This window comes from Oryctolagus cuniculus, chromosome 8, assembly GCF_051225735.1.
Source record: "Oryctolagus cuniculus isolate XC-2025 breed Fujian yellow rabbit chromosome 8, ASM5122573v1, whole genome shotgun sequence".
Lineage (NCBI taxonomy): Eukaryota > Metazoa > Chordata > Mammalia > Lagomorpha > Leporidae > Oryctolagus > Oryctolagus cuniculus.
The window spans coordinates 124,039,270-124,059,103 of record NC_142874.1 but is presented as its reverse complement, the minus strand read 5'-3'; the positions used below and the strand labels follow the sequence as shown (position 1 = coordinate 124,059,103).

Genomic DNA, 19,834 nt, shown 5'->3' with positions numbered 1-19,834 from the left:
TTCCAACTTCTCACTACCTTGCTCCTTGCCCACTTCAGCCCTGCCTCACTGCCTCTGCTGTTCATGACCCTGTCAAGCCCACTCTTGTCCCAGGAACTTTGCCTTTGCTGTCCACTCTGCTTGGGATACTTTTCCCCCAGATACCTTCCCAGCTCTCTCTGGCACAGCCTCTAAGTCTTTGCTCAGATGTCATCTTATGAAGAAGCCTTATCTGACCACCCAATCTAAAATATTAACCCCAGGAGTCGGGGTGGGGGCAATGCAATGGCCAGACATTCGCATAACAAACCTATATTTGCCCAAGGCAGGGGAAATATGGGACACATACACAATGCTGTGAGGACATTATGGCCAAAGAAAGGATGGGTCTTTTTGTAATTCAAATTTCAGGGATACTGTTAGCAGAGATTGCTGGAATAGAACTTTGTGCAAGGAAGAATTCAGGCACGAGGCAGAGAGCACTGGTAAGCAGGGTAGCAAGGTTTATTGGGATAGGGCATCCATCAGAATGGGTGGGCACCTCTTCAGACACAATCTGAAAGAGAATGCTCATTCAGACTGGGGTAAGCACGGTTATCTAGTTTAATGGAGAGAATAGGCCTGCTAGACCATGCAGCATCTCAGCAAAGGGCTGTATTCAGACTGAGGCTTGTAAGGGAATGGGAGCTGGGTGTTCTGACTTTCTCTCCCCTACCCTTTCTGGAGAAAGGGTTTGCTGGGTTTGAAGTAGGTAAAATTGTTCCCAAGGTTTTATTACCCAATGTTAGCCTGGGTAACCTACTTGGCGCTGGGCAGAGTGGATTCTCCTGGGATCCCTTTCTTTGGGGGAAGGCTGGGGCCACCTATAAAGTTACCAGGATATGAGCAGGACTTGGCAGTGTAAAATACTAGGCTGCTTAAGGTTACCGAGGTATGGTCAGTACTTTGTATTGTAGAATACTGGGCTTCTCCCAAGGTGTGCTTTCAAGGCTGCTAGAGGCTGCTGCATTCCTTTCCTAGAGTGCTTTTTTTCCTTAGGCCCCTCTCACACACAAAGGCTAATTTTTAACTTCTACCTAGCAATGCTATTTCATTCAAAATTCAGTAGTCAGAATGATCTCCACTTATCATTGAACCCTCCGGTTCTAGGATGACAGGATCTGAATTTCACCAAAAGGAAGTGCTGTGATTTGTGCATGGATCACTTTTCACAGAGGCCACGCTGCCAGCAGGCCATCATCTGTCACTATCTGGAGACAGTCTGTGTGTGTATGATTCGCATCTGTTGGAAGCAATAAGATGTCAAGTAGGAGAGCTGTGGGTCTGTATTCCCCAGATCAGAAATGCTGATGGGTGGTTCTCATGCTTCGTGCTGCCAGCAACACCTCTCTCTGGAGGGATTAATGTATTGATTGGCCCTCCGGAGGATGGTGGAAGGAGCCTGGCTAATCCCTTGGTTTCTCTGACAGCAGGTCCGGAAGGATCCTGTTGCCAGGAATCGAAGGTAGTTGTTACCTTGACAGCAGGAGTGCCCGTGCGTCTTTCCTGGGCCCCATGTGATCCTTCACTGTGACGCTTGTGTGTTTATACCTGTGCAAGACTCAAGGAGGTAGAGACAGCCCATGTGTGTCCCATATGCCCTCCTCAAGGAGGCAGGCCTGGGCCCACTGGGCGCAGCGAGCACTCTGCCTTTGCCACAGCTCTAGACAGCAAGTGATGGGAGCGCTGAAACCAGGCAGGTGGGCCCTCTTCAGAAAGACAGCATGATTCCAGAGATGGGCAAAGTGCCAGGTAAGTAGGCGTACCTGCGTTTGCAACAGACCAGTGGGCTCATGTGCTTCTCAGCCCAGGCCAGGGCACGTGTCAGAGGATGAATATTTTTCTCCTCCTGAGATGCCATGAATATTGCTCAACATCATATCAGCAAATATTTTCCCCTGCCTCTGCCTCTCTCATTTTGATGATTTTGTCTTTCTTCATACATCGCAAATTGGGGATTGCTTACTGTGACTTGAAAATTTCAGCCTTTCCCACCCTGGGAGCACAAAAGCGTTCACCTCTCAAATTGCTCTTCATCCCATTGTGATTGCTTGTGGAGTTCTTGTCCTCCACATATTTGTGTAAATTCTCCCATCAGTTGCTTTTTGTTTCTGTGCAGAGCTCAGGCTAGAGCTCGCTGCAGGGGCTTCCCCACTAGGTTGCCACAGCTGCTGAAACTGGAAGTCTGCTGTGGCCACTGTAGTCCAGCTGCAGATGCCAGCAACAGGCCTGGTGTGGCCAAGCTGCACCCCAGTGAGGCTGAGCTGGTGCCGCCCCCTCTGCTCTCTGTGCTTCCTTTTAGTGAAGCTCTTGTCTCAAGCATCTCTGTCAATGACGACTTTGCAAAGTGAGAAGGGTACTTCCTTGCCCTTTGGTACAGTGAAAACAAAAGGCTTCTGGAGTGGGCCTGGTTAGCTTTAAAACACAATGATTTAGATCCCAGAGTGCTTTGCCCTGAGGTGAATGGCATTGCTCCTGCTGTAGCCAGAAGTGCTACCTGGAACTAATCCAGTTGGAACTTGGGTGTTGTAGCTGCCTTTGAGCCTTTGTAAATCTGCCACCAGCACCTTCTCATTTTGGATCCCTACAAATGTATTACATGATTTTGTTTTTGAGAATAGAAAATAAAATGTTTCTTTGGTTTTGGGTGTGGTGGGAAAGTTATGCCTCAAATTTTCTAAGTTTGGGACAGCTGTTAATTCACATACAGGAGGCTGACACATCCTCTGGGATTGCCTGGGTCCCTGAGGGTTCTGCTGTCAGCTGCTGAATTCACTGCCTTCACCTCTAAGGTCCTTTTGCTGAATCTTGTTCCCTTGTCTCTCCTTATATCTTACTTATTTGTGATTCCTGCAGTTCATCAGACATCAGACTCCTTTTATTCTCCCCTACTTGGATATAGCAGAATCTCAACTCCAGCCAGACTCTTCATTCACAGATAGCTCTCCCCACTGCCGTTAGGTATTCTGTCTTCTCACCCTCTCTCCTTTTCCACCTACACTCTACCATTACTATGACATCTTCCTCTTAATCTGCTCATTCAAAACTGCCCCCAAACTGCTCCACATTCTTAAGTGTCTTCCAGTGGTCAGCATGGAGAACTCTTCCATCAGTCTCTCTCCCATGGATTGCTTTCTTTTTCCTCAGAGACTATACCTATAAGATCTATGTCTATATTTATCTATCACCTATCTATTAATCTTGATAAAATATATAGAAAGTTATGATGAAATGCAAACATTTCAAACATTCAAGAAACCATAGAGATCAATATAACAAGTGCCATATAGCCACCACCTACCTTTAGCAAGCGTTAATGTTTTTTCTACCTTTTCTTTGTATTTTTTTTTTAATTAACACAATATTACAGATATAGTCGAAGTCTTCAATTCCCTTCTTCTCAGCCCATAACTCCCTAAGTCCTCCAGGAGTAATCATTTGCTTCTGAATGCATTTTGTATATGTGTGTATTCACATCATTATATAATATTATGACTTTAACAATTAAATGTATGACGTGAAGTACATCACTGCTGTGGTCTGAATGGGATTTATCACCACCAAAACTCATATTGAGGGAATTAAGTGAGAAGGAGTTACTGTAAAAGAGTGAGCCTGGCCCTTGCTGGTCTCCTGCTTCCTTGCTCACATACATACTTCTCTGCCATGTTATACAGGCAGGGAGTTCCTCACCAGAGGCCAGTGCCAATTGGTTTGGACTGTCCAGCTACCAGAATTGTGAGCCAAATGCACCTGTGTTCTTTATACAGTTACCCAGCATTTGGTGTTTATACATTGCCCAGCATCAGGTATTTTTTCATAATGACACAAAACAGAGTAAGTCAGTGACATATTCTAACTTGATTTCTGCATTCAAAGTTAAGCTTTTCAGATTTTCCCATATTCACACATTAAATATTCATTGATTTCAACTACTATACAGATTACATTTGAGATTATACCACAACAAACATATCTATTTCTCCACTGATAAGTCATAGTCATTTTAATTTCCCTTCTTTCATGCTCTTCCAACTCTTGCCTTATTTTTCTCTGAAAATTTTCATTACAGCTTCCTGATTTTGATTGTTGGTTCAATATTAGAAGTCCTGTTACCATAATTGGCCACAGCATTGAAGGAAGTAAATTGATATTTCAACTAAAACACATGGCAGTGTAAAGACAAGAATGGAGAATAGAGATATGAGCTCTGAAGTAACTACTGAAGATTCTTTAAGGGTTTATATTTGATGGTAAAGCTGTTGTGCCTGGGACAGCAAGAGCCTGGGGCTTTGGGATAAGACAAGCTGGGCTTGAATTCTAGCTCCACTCCTTTCTAGCGTTGTCAGTTTCTCAAATTCCTCATGCATGGCTTATAGAGTTATTTTATTTGAATGAGACAATTTACAGAAAGCTTGTAGTGCAGTGCCTGGCACAGTTAATCATTCTGTTCATCTTTGTATGAGTTTTGGTTATTAGCTTAGTTGAATGCAGGTGCTTCTCTTTTGGGGGGGGGGTTTCTGTGAGGATCTACTTCTACCCCTTGGCTGGAGCTGTGTGTGTGTGTGTGTGTGTTCAAGGAGGGATAGGAAGGGAATTACTGTAAAGCTCTTTATAACCTCCAGCTTACATGGAAGACACCCCCCCCCTTCCTACTTCAAAGGCAAGATGCATTTTTTTGGTGGATTGAGACTTCTATATTAATTCAAGGTAATTGTTCAATGTCACAGCATGCTCTTAAGAGCATTATTTTTTTTAATTTTATTTTTAATTTGACATATAGAGTCAGACAGTAATAGAGAGAGAGACAGAGAGAAAGGTCTTCCTTCCATTGGTTCACCCCCCAATGGCCGCTACGGCCAGAGCTACGCCAATCCGAAGCCAGGAGCCAGGCGCTTCCTCCTGGTCTTGGGCCATCCTCCACTGCCCTCCTGGGCCACAGCAGAGAGCTGGACTGGAAGAGGGGCAACCAGGACTAAAACCTGGCACCCATATGGGATGCCGGCGCCGCAGGCAAAGGATTAACCAAGTGAGCCACGGCGCTGGCCCAAGAGCATTATTAATGATGGGATATAAGGATTGCCTTGAAACACATTCTAGAACAATAATTTGAATAATTCTTCTACATCAAATAGTTTTAAGTGATCTTTTTATATGTATGTTTTAACTACTCTGTGGCCTCCATGTACCAATTCAACCCTTTATGTAATTCTACCTCTATATGAACATATTTATTTACTATTAAAAAAGATTTATTTCTTGATGGCAGAGTTACAGAGATTGCAAGAACGAGGTGGAGAGAGAGAGAGAGAGGGATTGAGAGATCTTCCATTTACTGATTCATTCCCCAGATGGCTGCAAGGGCCAGGGATGGGCCAGATCAAGGCCAGGAGCCTGGAACTCCATCCAGGTCTTCCACGTGAGTTGTAGTACTTGGGTTATCTTCCATTGTTTTCCCAGGCACATTAACAGAGGGCTGGACCAGCATTGGAGCAGCCAGGACTCAAACCGGTTCTCATATGGGGTGCCAGCATGACAGATGACAGCTTAATCTGTTGTGCCACAATGCTGTCCCCTACATGAACATTTTTATTAGGAAATAAAGATTTGCACATAAAGGGAGTGAGAGGCCTTCAGGTTTACAGGAGAGGACTTGGTGGCCTGAGAGATTTTATTTTATTTATTTTTTGACAGGCAGAGTTAGAGAGAGAGAGACAGAGAGAAGGGTCTCCCCTTTCCGTTGGCTCACCCCCCAAATGGCCACCATGGCCCTTGCGCTGTGGCTGGCACTCTGTGCCAATCCGAAGCCAGGAGCCAGGTGCTTCCTCCTGGTCTCCCATGCGGGTGCGGGGCCCAAGCACTTGAGCCATCCTCTACTGCCCTCCCGGGCCACAGCAGAGAGCTGGACCGGAAGAGGAGCAACCGGGACAGAATCCGGCGCCCCAACAGGACCAGAACCCCCAGGGTGCCGGTGCTGCAGGTGAGTCTCAGCGCCGGCCAGCCTGAGAGATTTTAGGGACTTAATCTTCATTCTTACAAAAAAACATTTTTTCCCAAACACATGCAGATGCTCTTAAAAGACCAAACGGTTGTTCTTTGCTGGGAAAAATGCTAGGGCTAAAGGTAGAATGGAAACCTCTTTAGAGTGACTTGCTTCCAAGTCTGAAATAATTAGTAAGTGCTACTCAGAGATTGGCTGTTTTTAAAGGCTCTAAGACAAAACAGTGACCATGAAGAGTATAGCCAGAGGTAACAAAAGGAAGTGGAGCCAAAGCGGGCATGGAACACAAGAATTCATGCTGCTCAGTGGCTGTTCACATTAAGACAATCTTTTTAAACAGTGATGCACTAATCCTGTGCATTAATTGAGTCCACATCCTCGTGGAACCAGCCACGGGTCATTGTCTGATCACAATCAGAGTCCTTACTCTGTATCTATGAGCAACGAAAAAAATGTCTTTTCTTTTCTAGGAAGAGAAAATAGTTTTGAACTTTGGGAAATATTACATGTCCTTGTCAGGGTCTGTCTCCCAACTCTAATTTTGTATCCATTTTCCAAAACTACACACATTGTACAAAGATTTTCATCTTGCATATAGGAATTATATAACAACTAAGAGAACATGAAAAAAAATTTTTTTTTTTTTTTTATTTATTTATTTATTTATTTTATTTATTTTTTATTTTTTTTTTAACTTTTATTTAATGAATATAAATTTCCAAAGTACAGCTTATGGATTACAATGTCTTGCCCCCCATAACGTCCCTCCCACCCGCAACCCTCCCCTTTCCCACTCCCTCTCCCCTTCCATTCACATCAAGATTCATTTTCGATTCTCTTTATATACAGAAGATCAGTTTAGCATACATTAAGTAAAGATTTCAACAGTTTGCTCCCACACAGAAACATAAAGTGAAAAATACTATTTGAGTACTAGTTATAGCATTAAATCTCAATGTACAGCCCACTAAGGACAAAGATCCTACATGAGGAGTAAGTACACAGTGACTCCTGTTGTTGACTTAACAAATTGACACTCTTGTTTATGGCATCAGTAATCACCCTAGGCTCTTGTCATGAGTTTCCAAGGCTATGGAAGCCCCCTGAGTTCACTGACTCTGATAATATTTAGACAAGGCCATGGTCAAAGTGGAAGTTCTCTCCTCCCTTCAGAGAAAGGTACCTCCTTCTTTGATGACCCGTTCTTTCCACTGGGATCTCACTCGTGGAGATCTTTCATTTTTTTTTCCCCAGAGTGTCTTGGCTTTCCATGCCTGAAATACTCTCATGGGCTTTTCAGCTGGATCCGCATGCCTTAAGGGCTGATTCTGAGGCCAGAGTGCTGTTTAGGACATCTGCCATTCTATGGGTCTGCTGTGTATCTCACTTCCCATGTTGGATCATTCTCTCCCTTTTTGATTCTATCAGCTAGTATTTGCAGACACTATTCTTGTTTATGTGATCCCTTTGGTTCTTAGTCCTATCATTATGATCAATTGTGAACGGAAATTGATCACTGGGACTAGTGAGATGGCATTGGTACATGCCACCTTGATGGGATTGAATTGGAATCCCCTGGTATGTTTCTAACTCTACCGTTTGAGGTAAGTCAGCTTGAGCATGTCCCGAATTGCACATCTCTTCTAATGAAGAACTGGATTAAGGATTCCTCTGGGTTGCCTTTAGAAATCTCTCTTTTTTTTAAATAATAGGTAAAATCCAACAATTTTATGTAGTACAAGCAAGTGGTATTTATCCCACGTAAGCAAGGCTGTCAGCATTTTAAAAAATCAATAAATTGGACATACTACACAAACTGCAAAAATGTTAAATGGTTACATCAACTTTTGTAAAAGATATTTGGCATAAAAAAACTGAGCAAACAAGAAACAGAAGAGAAATTCCTCATCTAGATAAAGAATATCTACCAAAACCAACTTTAATAGTGAAATTGGACAGTTTTCCCTTAAGTTGGGGAAAGGGGGAAGTGTCTTTTTCTCACCACTACTTTTCAATATTATGGTGGAATTACTAGACAGTGCAGTAACACAAAGAAAGGATACAAAATGCATACATATTGGGAAGGAAGACATAAAACTGCTAGCAAATGTCATTATTGCATGTATAGAAAATTCAAAAGTACATCATAAGTACCCCTGGAACAATGTTAGTGTAGCAAAGTGGCGAATTACATGTACAATTTAATTGTTGTTCCATGTATGGGTAAGAGCTAGGATTTGAAATTTAAAAACAAAATTAAGCATCATTTAAAATTGCATCAGGTTAAAAAGCAAACCCCAATCGGTGTCTTTTAACTGGACAGTTCAGGCCATTAACGTTCAATGTGACTAATGAAAAGTGGTAACTTTGCCCTGCCATTTGCCAAAGATAAGTTCTAATATATGCTTTGAATTCCCTGTGATCTTTTGCTGTGAGGTTTCCTTCCTTTATCTTCTTTCATACTGATGACCGTGTTTCTGTGTTTCTGTGTGTAACACATCTTTAAGCATCTGTTGCAGGGCTGGACGAGTGGCAACAAATTCTTTCAATTTCTGTTTGCAATGAAAAGTCTTTATTTCACCTTCATTCACAAATGATAGCTTTGCAGGATATAATATTCTGGGCTGGCAGTTGTTCTCTCTTAGTACCTGGGCTATATCTCGCCATTCCCTCCTAGCTTTTAGAGTTTCTGATGAGAAGTCAGCTGTGAGTCTGATTGGAGATCCTCTGAGAGTAATCTGACGTTTCTCTCTTGCACATTTTAGGATCTTTTCTTTATGTTTCACTGTGGAGAGTTTAATTACAACGTGTCGTGGTGAGGATCTCTTTTGGTCGTGTTTATTAGGGGTTCTGTGGGCTTCCTGTACTAGGATTTCTCTGTCCTTCTCCAAACCTGGGAAATTTTCTGCTAATATCTCACTAAAAAGGCCTTCTAATCCTTTCTCCCTCTCCATGCCTTCAGGAACTCCTAGAACCCGAATGTTGGGTTTTTTAATAGTATCCTGAAGATTCCTGACAATATGTTTCAGATTTCTAATTTCCTCTTCTTTTCTTTGGTCTGACTGTATCCTTTCCTGTTCTCTGTCTTCTAAGTCCGATATTCTCTCTTCTGCTTCACCCATTCTGTTTGTAAGGCTCTCTATTGTGTTTTTCATTTGATCTATTGAATTCTTCACTTCAGTCACTATCACAGTTTCCTGTTGTACTAGTTGTTTCGTTTCATTTTGATTCCTCCTTAATATTTCATTTTCACGAGAGAGATTTTCTATCTTGTCCATTAAGGATTTGTGTAGTTCCAGAATTTGTTTTTGAGAACTTCTTAATGTTCTTATCAATTTTTTGAGATCTGCTTCTTGCATTTCTTCTATGTCATCATCTTCATAATCTTGAATTGGGGTGTCTTTTTCATTTGAGGGCGTCATGGTGACTTCCTTGTTTTTATTACCTCTGTTTTTGCGTTTGTTATTTGGCATATTGGAGATATTTGGTTTCTTCACTGTGGTGCTTTTTCTTGTTATACTATGACTCTAGATTAAGTGGACTATCTGTTTTTGATGGAGCCTTAGGGCTTGAGATGGGTGTGGCCTGAGAGCTCTGTTTGGTGTGCCAAAGGTGACACTCCCAGTTTAGGCGTGGTAAATCTCTCTCTGTCTCTCTTTTTTTTTTTGATTCAAAAGGGAAGTAATTCCACACAGCTGAACGAAGTTGGAGGTAGTTAGCAGGCAAATGATATACCCACAGGAGCCAGAGATCGGAAGCTCTTTCCCAAGATCCCCACAGGGAATCTGTTTGGCCCTTAGAGTGGGCTCAAATTCTCCTTCAGCCTCCCACTGGGTTGCCAAAGTTACGGAATTGTAGCGTCTCTGGAGAGTGCTCACGTGAATTCCGTGAGTTCTCTCCCCCACCGTCTCTTTTTTCACAGTCTCAGTTCAGTAGCACCACAAATTTACTAGCTCCTAATCTCCTGTTAATTCGCCCCGCCCAGAGTCAGGTTTTTCTGCTAGGCTCAGGGCCGGTGCAGACCTGAGGTCGCTCTGCTTATGACGTATGTCCAAGATGGCGCCTGCTCTTTGTCTTGCTCGCCCTTGAGAGGTGAGCGGAGAGAGAGAAACCCGTGTCCGTACTAGTCACCCTTTTCTCTCTCTCTCTCTCTCTTCCAGTTAGCCTTGTGAACTTCCCCCCCCGGGGGTCGTTCCCTCTAGTCTCCTCTTGCCTGCCGGTGTCTCGGGCTATTGAGGTTCGGCTCACCTCGCGTTCCAGCGCTGGTGTGTTGAGTCTGCCGCTGATGTCCCGAACTGTGGGCTCCTACGCTCTCCACGCAGGTCCGCTGTGAGTCACGCGTTCCGGAAGAGTTTCTTCTGCTGTTTCCTCCCCTACTCTTCCTTGAACCTGCAGTATCTCCACTTTTATTAAACTATCTCTCCCCAGACTATCAGTGTGCTCCCTTCCTATTCCGCCATCTTGCCGGAAATCCAAATTTTTTTTTTGACAGGCAGAGTGGACAGTGAGAGAGAGAGACAGAGAGAAAGGTCTTCCTTTGCCGTTGGTTCACCCTCCAATGGCCGCTGCGACTGGTGCGCTGTGGCCGGTGCACCGCGCTGATCTGATGGCAGGAGCCAGGTACTTCTCCTGGTCTCCCATGGGGTGCAGGGCCCAAGCACTTGAGTCATCCTGCACTGCACTCCCTGGCCACAGCAGAGAGCTGGCCTGGAAGAGGGGCAACCAGGACAGAATCCGGCGCCCTAACCGGGACTAGAACCCTGTGTGCCGGCGCCGCAAGGTGGAGGATTAGCCTAGTGAGCCGCGGCGCTGGTGAAAAAAATTTTTACTGCTTCTGTATAATATCTGTTAAATATTTGAGTATTGTAATAGACTATGTGTGCAACTACTCAGTAGGCAATGTGAAGAATATTTTCATTAAGGGATGCAAGATTATGTAGATATATAAACATGATCTGGTATTCTGTAAATACATATAATCTGGCCATAATTTCTGTTCTAAGCCTCCTTTTCAGTGTTATTTTTTTCCTTTGAGAATTAAAGCACTCATGAGGGATGGATGTTTGGCGTGGCAGTTGCTATACTACTTGGGGGAGGGGGTCTGTATCCCATATAGCAAAGCCTGGTTCCTGGCCTGGCTCCTCTGTTTCCCAACCAGCTTCCTGCTGATGCACACCCTGGGAGGCAGCAGAAGACTCGGATTGGTGGGTTCCTTCATTCTCTTGGGAGATCTAGAATTGAGCTCTGGGCTCCTGGCTTTGACATGACCCAGTCCTGGCTGTTGCAGGCATTTGAGGAATGGACCAGTAAATGGAAAATCTCTGCTCTATACCTTTCTAAAAAGGAAAAATACATACATAAATAATAAAATACTCATTGTGGATAGATTTAATAGATTTCTATATCTCAGTAAGATTCTATTTTTCCTGTATTTTTATAGGAACCTTTTCCTTTTGACATACATTTAAAAATGAACATTAGAATTTATGTACTTCAAATCCTAGCAAGCGATTAGTAGAAATGTTTGTAAAAGTTTGTAAGGAGAGTTTTATTTAAGATAGTTTGTGGGAAAAACTTTCCTTTACATTTTCTAGGAAGAAATATTTGATTTTAAGTATTTTGCCAGTTAATGGACATTTATACATTATATTACATTAGCAATAGCTGTATGGAAATGTAAAAATAGAATGCTGAGACTAGAATCTCAAAGAGGGGTAAGATGAGAAGGAGAAGAGAGTTTTATGACTCTGGTATCATGCTATCATAATTTCTTGTTCTGTTTGAGATTCATCAAGTAACTGTTATTTTTCTCTCTACAGATATCCACACTTGTTTTATAACCTCGTCTGGCTATCAACCTGAGCAATGCTTGATCTATTGTAAGTTGGAATGTCATATGTGGAAAAAAAGTTTTGCTTTTTAAACTATGTTCTTTCTTAAAAAAAAAAAAAGAAGAAGAATTTAAATTATAAGTGGTTAGGAATAGAAACGGCTTTTTGTTTCTGTAAGCAAATGTTCTGACCTTGTTCTGGGTTGATAAACTGCCTAAGTCTAGCTTTAGTAATTTTAACTCCCAGAGTTCCTCCTATGATCCAGTGGTACTCAATACATCACTACTGTTGTTGATGACAAATGTAGGTAGGAAAAGAGTATGGAGGTGCACTTTTCCCTTTTGTGGCTTGACAAATATTTTTTTTTTCCTTTTCAATGGTGGGTCATTTATGCATTTATTATAATTTGGTCCAAATAAAATAGTTTTTAAAATCTTCAAATAGAAACAAATTGGAGAGAATTAATGAGACACCATTTGGGATTGTTGGCAACTTTAAATGTTCAAAAAACAAAAATCACAAAAAGCAGAACAAAAGCCTCATCCTGGCTGATTAGATGATATTACCAGCAGTTGGTGTTGGCACCAAATCATCAGCCAGACTGTTAAAAAGTCTCAGGGGCTGGTGACTCTGTCCTCCATGGGGAAAAGATCTAAAACGTGTCCCTCATTATATTCTTTGGCACACAGATTTCCCTTACGAATCTCTGATTGGAAGAAAATATAGCATCACAAGGAAAGCCACGACTGGGATGCACAGTGATAAAATGAGTGGCCCTTCTGTGAGGGGGTTTTATCCTTTGCTGTTTGGGAGCAGTCGGAGTAGTGAGTCTTATATCGTCAGAGTTTCTCATCCTGCCTGGATTTACGCATCCAGGGCTAACATATTGATGTTCAGAGGAAAAGACCCCAGGACAATGAATTGCAAAAATATTCACATTTACTGTAAGAGCCTGTGCAGTGTAGAAAGCATGTCTAGATCCTTCTCCAAACATTAAGCAGTGTGTATCTATTTTTGGCATTACATTATAAATAGGGCTGATGTTTATTGTGAAACAAGAATATATTTTCAAGGGGACTTATATTCAGTTTTCTCATGTTAAAATATTTAAGGCTACAGTATTTTCATGGATGATTTAATTTGTTAGTAAGGTTTCTTTTGCTTTGTGAGTCTCAGTCCTGAATATAAGGACATTATATAAGTCCTTAATGTTCATGTAAGGATACGTGATCAGGCAAAGTGCCAGGATTTTCTTTGAAAAATTCAATATGCTAATAGGGAATATTAGCCACAGACAGTATAGTTAATAAAGTTATCTATTCTCTGTGATTTTTTAAAAATCATTTCACCATTTTAGGGGATTACAAGAAGCTGGTTACCTTGTGCTAAAATATATGTCCAGTTTATGTGAGAGTGAGTCTGTGTTCTCCCAGAACAAGAGAGGTCTCTTTCCTCTCCGGAGGTCTTCAGTGAAGTCCCCCAGAGCCACACTCTGTATTTTCCAACTTGATTCTGCTGACTCTTATTTGCTGTATATCCCATCACTTTTTAATGGACAGGCTAAAATTAGGCAATTAAGTTTTCTTTGCTAAAAAATGTATGGAGTTGGGCTTGTTCCAACTTGTTGGCTAATAAAACTGAATGTGTTTGTTTTACAAAGCATGTAATGTGAGCATCCTATTTGATCAGCATAATCTTCTCAGAAAGCACTATGAGCCCAACTATGTTGGGAAGAGGTCCCAGAGTCTTAGTGGTGATCTGGCAGACTTGAATCTGTTCCCTCTCACTGTGTGCTCTTTGGTGAGACACAGTGGCCAGCAAACAGCAAGTAAAACTCTGCGTCCCGGAAAAGATCAATGGGCAGAACATTTGATCACAGAAGAGCAGAAATGAGTTTCAGGAGGGATGCTAAAGGCCAGATGGCTCCACAGGATCTGCCAAGATGTTCAGAGGCCCCAATATGGACACGCCAACAAATGGGCTGTGCTCTGCCTGTTAGATGAGCGGTACCTGCGTGAGGAGTTCTGCGTGCTTAGTGAAAGAGGTGGGCTCAGGGTTAGGAAGAAATGAAACTTTCTAATTAGATGCTTCCTAATAGTGGCTGGATTTTGTGATTTTTTTTTTTTTTGCATCTGCTATGTTTTGCTTGTTTGCACATTGCATGGATTCTGTTTTGGTGGTATTTGATTTTCACTGACTGCCCTCCTGTCCCTCACATAATTATAACCGAATGGCTCATAAGTGGTAGAAGCTGTGTTAGGGCTGGCTATATAATACTGAACAAGATGGACATGGCTCCTGCCTTCATGGACCTTATAGGCTAGTTGTGAAAATAATAAGTGGAGGGGCCAGCGCTGTGGTATAGCGGTTAAAGCCGCCCCCTACAGTGCTGGCATCTCACATGAGCTCCAGTTCAAGTCTTGGCTGCTCTACTTCTGATCCAGCTCCCTGTTATGGTCTGGAAAAGCAGTAGAAGATGGCCTAAAACCTTGGGCCCCAGCACCTGTGTGGGAGATCTGGGGGAGGCTTCTGGCTCCTGGCTTCAGATCGGCCCATCTCCAGCTGTTGCAGCCATTTGGGGAGTGACTCAGTGGATAGAAGCCCTCTCTCTCTCTCACTCTCTCTCTCTCTCTCTGTCTCTCTCTCTTTCTCTCCTCTCTCTCTCTGCCTTTACTTCTCTGTAACTCTGCCTTTCAGATAAATAAATAAATCTTTTTTAAAAAAGATTTCGTTAAAAAAATAGTAAGTGGAGCAAGTGGTTATAATAATCCAGAATGAGGGATATGAAAGAGAAACTGCAGAGGTGGGCATTTGGCCCAGTTGTTAAGACCCCTGCTTTAGAGCGTCTGGTTTTGATACCTGCCTCTGACTCCTGACTCCAGCTCCTGCTAATGTGGACCCTGGGAGGCAGCTGTAAGGGCTTGGTGCTTGACTTCCTGCCACCCACCGGTACAACTGGATTGAGTTTCTGGCTCCCAGCTTCAGCCTTCTGGCTATAGCAGGTATTTGGGGGAGTGAGCCAGCAGACAGGAGTGCACTCTCTGCCTCTGTCTCTCAAATAAAAAAATAAAGAGAAGGTTCAGAGTTCTGAAGGTGCACATGGGGCAGGAGGAACTAATGTAATCTGGAGATCACAGAAGGTCTCTTTGGAAGGAATATGTAGGCTGAGACCTGAAAGAGTAGTAGCGGTTTGCTAGGAAAGTAAGGAAACATCCCCTGTAGAAGGGACAGTGTATGAGGTTTTGGACTTGAGATGAATTTTGGCCTATTTGAGTAACTGGAGGATAAAGGGGGACAGTGTGATAGGATGGAGGGCCTGGGGAATCTCTGTTGCCTTTTCTCCTGCACCCTAGAGTGTGAGACAGGCATGAGGACTGTGGGGAGAGGGTTTTTGTGAGTACAGAGATTTAATTTTTGGCTGCCAGTATTACTTCACCAGAAGTAGGAAGCAAGTCTCTGGACATGTGTCACAGGAAAGGAGATTTACCCACCCAATTGGGGGATTGAGGTTAGATTAACATTAATGGAGGATGACGTGAAGATGAAGCAGTTTGCATATCAGTGGGATGTAGAATGGCTGAGGTCACTCGGACGGTATGCGTGGAAAAAGAAGACAAGACCTAAAACAGAACCCGAAAACACTGACACTTAGTAGCCAGAGAAAGAGCTGCAATGAAGACTGAGAAGGAGAGCTCAGAAAGAAAGGAGAAAAAGTTGGCAACTATAGTATCACAGAAGCAAAAGGAAGAGAGTTTCTTCAGGACTGGGACTTGCCTTGGGCAATTGGAGGTGTCAGAAATGTAATTAAAACAAATAATATTTTAATGCACTATTTTAAAAAAAAAACAATTAATTAAAAAAACCCGTGATGTACAAATCACGAAGTTTTAAAATAAAGACAAGTTCCAAATTATTGAATTTTCTCTTTGCCTCAAGCTCCAATATAGTTGATAGGACACTGTATTGTTATATCTAGAAGGGCTAGTATCTTTCAAAGATTGATGTTTTCTTCATATAGAAAGAAATATAAATAAATGACAGTGTTAAATGTGGCTGAGAAATTGGTCAAGATAAGGGCAGAAATGGGTCCACAGGGTTTAGGGACAATCATTGTCTGTGTCTTTTCTCTACCTTCTTTTAATAAGTCATAACAGAAATTATTTTAATGTCTGCTAACATAATCACTACTACAAAAAAGGAAGACCTTTTTCTGAATTAGGAGAGTCTATAAATATAAACATACTTTTTTCTTGTTTTTCAAATTTTTATTGTGATATATATATAACATAAAATTTACCATTTTAACTAATTTTAAGTGTACAGTTCAATGGTATTAAGTACAAGATACTGTGTAATAACTGACATCTTCTATTTCAGAACTGTTTTTGTCTTACAACATGGAAACTATACTCATTAAACCTTTTTTACTTTAAAGTCTATTTTGTCTGATATTAGTATGGTCATGCTGTTCTCTTTTGGTTACTATTTGTGTGGAATATACTTTTTTCTCCTTTAACTTTATTTTATTTAATTTTTTTTTTTGACAGGCAGAGTGGACAGTGAGAGAGAGAGAGAGACAGAGAGAAAGGTCTTCCTTTTTTCTGTTGGTTCACCCCCCACAATGGCCGCTGCGGCTGGTGCACTGCGGCCGGCGCACCGTGCTAATCTGAAGCCAGGAGCCAGGTGCTTCTCCTGGTCTCCCATGCGGGTACAGGGCCCAAGGACTTGGGCCATCCTCCACTGCACTTCCGGGCCACAGCAGAGAGCTGGACTGGAAGAGGGGCAACCAGGACAGAATCCGGCGCCCCGACTGGGACTAGAACCTGGGGTGCCGCTGCCGCAGGCGGAGGATTAGCCTATATATTGTTCCTTATGCCAGTAACTTGTTGTTTTAATTACTATAGCTTTGTAGTATGCTTTGAAGCCAGGTATTGTGATGTCTCCAGCTTTGGCTATTCTGGGTCTTTTGTGATTCCATACAAATTTTAGGATTATTTTTTCTTTTTTAAAAAAATAGTTGAAAGAGTTACAAAAGAGAGGGAGAGACAAAGAGAAAGATCTATCTGCTGGTTCACTCCCCAGATGGCCCATAGGGAATGTGACACTGGCTTTACCGACTGTGACACAACATTAGCCCCAATATTGTTTTTTCTAATTCTGTAAAGAATGTTATTGGAAATTTGATAAGGATTGCACTGCATCTATAGATAGCTTTAGGCAATATAGACATTTTAATAATATTGATTGCTCCAATCCATGAGCAGAGACTATCTTTCCGTTTTTTGTGTCATTGATGATTTCTTTCATCAGTGTTTTATAATTTTTATTGTAGAGATCTTTAACTTCTTTTGTTAAATTTATTACTAAATATTTGATTTTTTGTGGCTATTGCGAATGGGATTTCTTAATTTCTTTTTCAGTGAATTCATCATTAACATCTAAAAAAGTTACTATTTTTTGCATGTTTGTTTTATAACCTGCAACTTTGCTGAATTGACTTATCAATTCTAATAGCTTTTTGGTGCAGTGTTGAGTATTTTCCATCTGCAATGTCATGTCATCCGAAAACATGGATATGCTGACTTCCTCTTTTATAATTTTCATTTCCTTTATTTCTTTCTCTTTCCTAATTGCTCTTGCTAAAATTCCAATAAAATATTGAATAAGAGTGGTGGAAGTGATAATCTTCAAATCTGAGGGGAAATGCTTTCAGGTTTTCCCCATTCAGTTTAATAGATGCTGTTGTTTTGTCATATACAACTTTATAATTTTGAGGAATGTTACATCTATACCCAATATGTGGAGGGTTTTTCAATACCTCATGAAGAGGTATTGAATCTTATCAAATGCTTTCTCTGCATCTGTTGAGGTGACCATATAGTTTTTGTTCTTCATTCTGTTGATGGGATTTGTGACACTTATTGATTTGCAAATGTGATCCACTCTTGCATCTCTGGGATAAATCCTGCTTGATTGTGAAGTATGATCTTCTTGGTGTGGTTTTGGATTTGGTTGCTAATATTTTGTTGAGATTCTTTGCATCTTTGTTCATTAAAGATATAGGTGTGTATTTTTCATGTTGTACCTTTGGTTGTGGTACCAAAGTGATGCTGGCCTCATAAAAAGTTTGGCAGAGTTCCATTATTTTCAGTATTTTGGAATAGTTTGAAAAGTACTGGAATTATTTCCTCTTTAAATGTTTTATAGGGACTGGTACTGTGGAGCAGCAGGTAAAACCACTGCCTGCAATGCTAGCATCCCATATGGGCACCAGTTTGAGTCCGGCTGCTCCACTTTTGATCCAGCTCCCTGCTAATGTGCCTGGGAAAGTAGCAGAAGATGACCCAAGTACTTGAGTCCCTGTACTCACATGGGAGACCCAGATGAAGCTCCTGGTTCCTGGCTTTGGTGTGGTCCATCCTCTGTCTCTGCCTCTTCTTCTCTGTAACTCTGCCTTTCAAAAAAAATAAATATACATCTTTTTAAAAAATATATGTTTTGGGCTGGTGCCGCAGCTCACTAGGCTAATCCTACACTTGCATCGCCGGCACACCGGGTTCTAGTCCTGGTCGGGGTGCCAGATTCTGTCCCAGTGGCCCCTCTTCCAGGCCAGCTCTCTGCTGTGGCCCGGGAGTGCAGTGGAGGATGACCCAAGTCCTTGGGCCCTGGCTCCTGGCTTCAGATCAGCACGGTGCACCGGCCGCAGCGCGCCGGCTGCAGCGCCCATTGGAGGGTGAACCAACGGAAAAGGAAGACCTTTCTCTCTGTCTCTCTCTCTCTTGCTGTCCACTCTGCCTGTAAATATATATATATATATATATATACACATTGTAGAATTCGATAGTAAAGCCATCAGGTCTTGGAGTTTTCCTTGATGGGAGACTTTTTTTTTTTTTTAAAGATTTATTTATTTATTTGAAAGTCAGAGTTACACTGAGAGAGGCAGCGAGCGAACGAGAGAGAGAGAGGTCTTCCATCCAATGGTTCACTCCTCAGTTGGCTGCAACGGCCAGAATTGCGCCGATCCGATGCCAGGAGCCAGGAGCTTATTCCGGGTCTCCCACGCGGGTGCAGGGGTCCAAGAGCTTGGGCCATCTTCTGCTTTCCCTGGCCACAACAGAGCTAGATCAGAAGTGGAGCAGTTGGGACTAGAACCGGTGCCCATATGGGATGCCAGCGCTTCAGGCCAGGGTGTTAACCTGCTGCCCCACAGCGCCGGCCCCAGTGGGAGACTTTTGATTACTGCTTTAATATCATTGCTTGGTGTGGGTCTGTTTGTCTACATCATTTTGATTTAATCTTGGTAGGTTATATGTTTCCAAGAATTTATTTCTTTGAGGTTTTCCAGTTTGTTAGTGTATGGTTCTTCATAGTAGTTTCCTATGATCTTTTCTATTTCAGTGGTGTTCGTTGTAATGTCTCCTTTTCATCTTTAATTTTATTTCAGTTTTTCTTTTTTTTAGTCCAGCTAGAGGTTTATATACTTTGTTTATATTCTAAAAAAACAGCTTTTTTTGGGTTGGACTGGCGCTATGGCGTAGCGGGTAAAGCCACTGCCTGCAATGCCAGCATCCATATGGGTGCCAGTTTGAGTCCTAGCTGTTCTACTTCTGATTCAGCTCTCTGCTATTGCCTGGGAAAGCAGCAGAAGATGGCCCAAGTCTTTGGGCCCCTACACCCGCATGGGAGACCCAGAAGAAGCTCCTTGCTCCTGGTTTCAGCCTGGACCAGCCCCGGATGTTGTGGCCATTTGCGGAGTGAATCAGCAGATGGAAGACTCTCTCTCTCTCTCTCTCTCTCTCTCTGCCTCTCTGTAACTCTGCCTCTGCCTCTCTGTAACTCTGCCTTTCAAATAAATAAATAAAATAAATAAATCTTTTTAAAAAAACCCAGCTTTTTGTTTTTGTTCTTTTATATTTTTTTATTTTTAGTTTCAATTTCATTTATTTCTGCTCAGATCCTTTTTATTTATCTCCTCCTGCTG

The 19,834-nt window shown here is 42.2% G+C and overlaps 1 long non-coding RNA gene across 1 annotated transcript in view; it reads left to right on the top strand.

Annotated features, from left to right (window-relative positions):
- The window catches only part of LOC149125138 (uncharacterized), an 83,830-nt gene that overhangs the window by 11,683 nt on the left and 52,313 nt on the right, over window positions 1-19,834 (top strand). The window contains exon 3 of the long non-coding RNA XR_016212122.1: window positions 11,839-11,898. This is a non-coding gene — a long non-coding RNA (uncharacterized LOC149125138). The remainder of the gene's footprint in view (window positions 1-11,838; window positions 11,899-19,834) is intronic.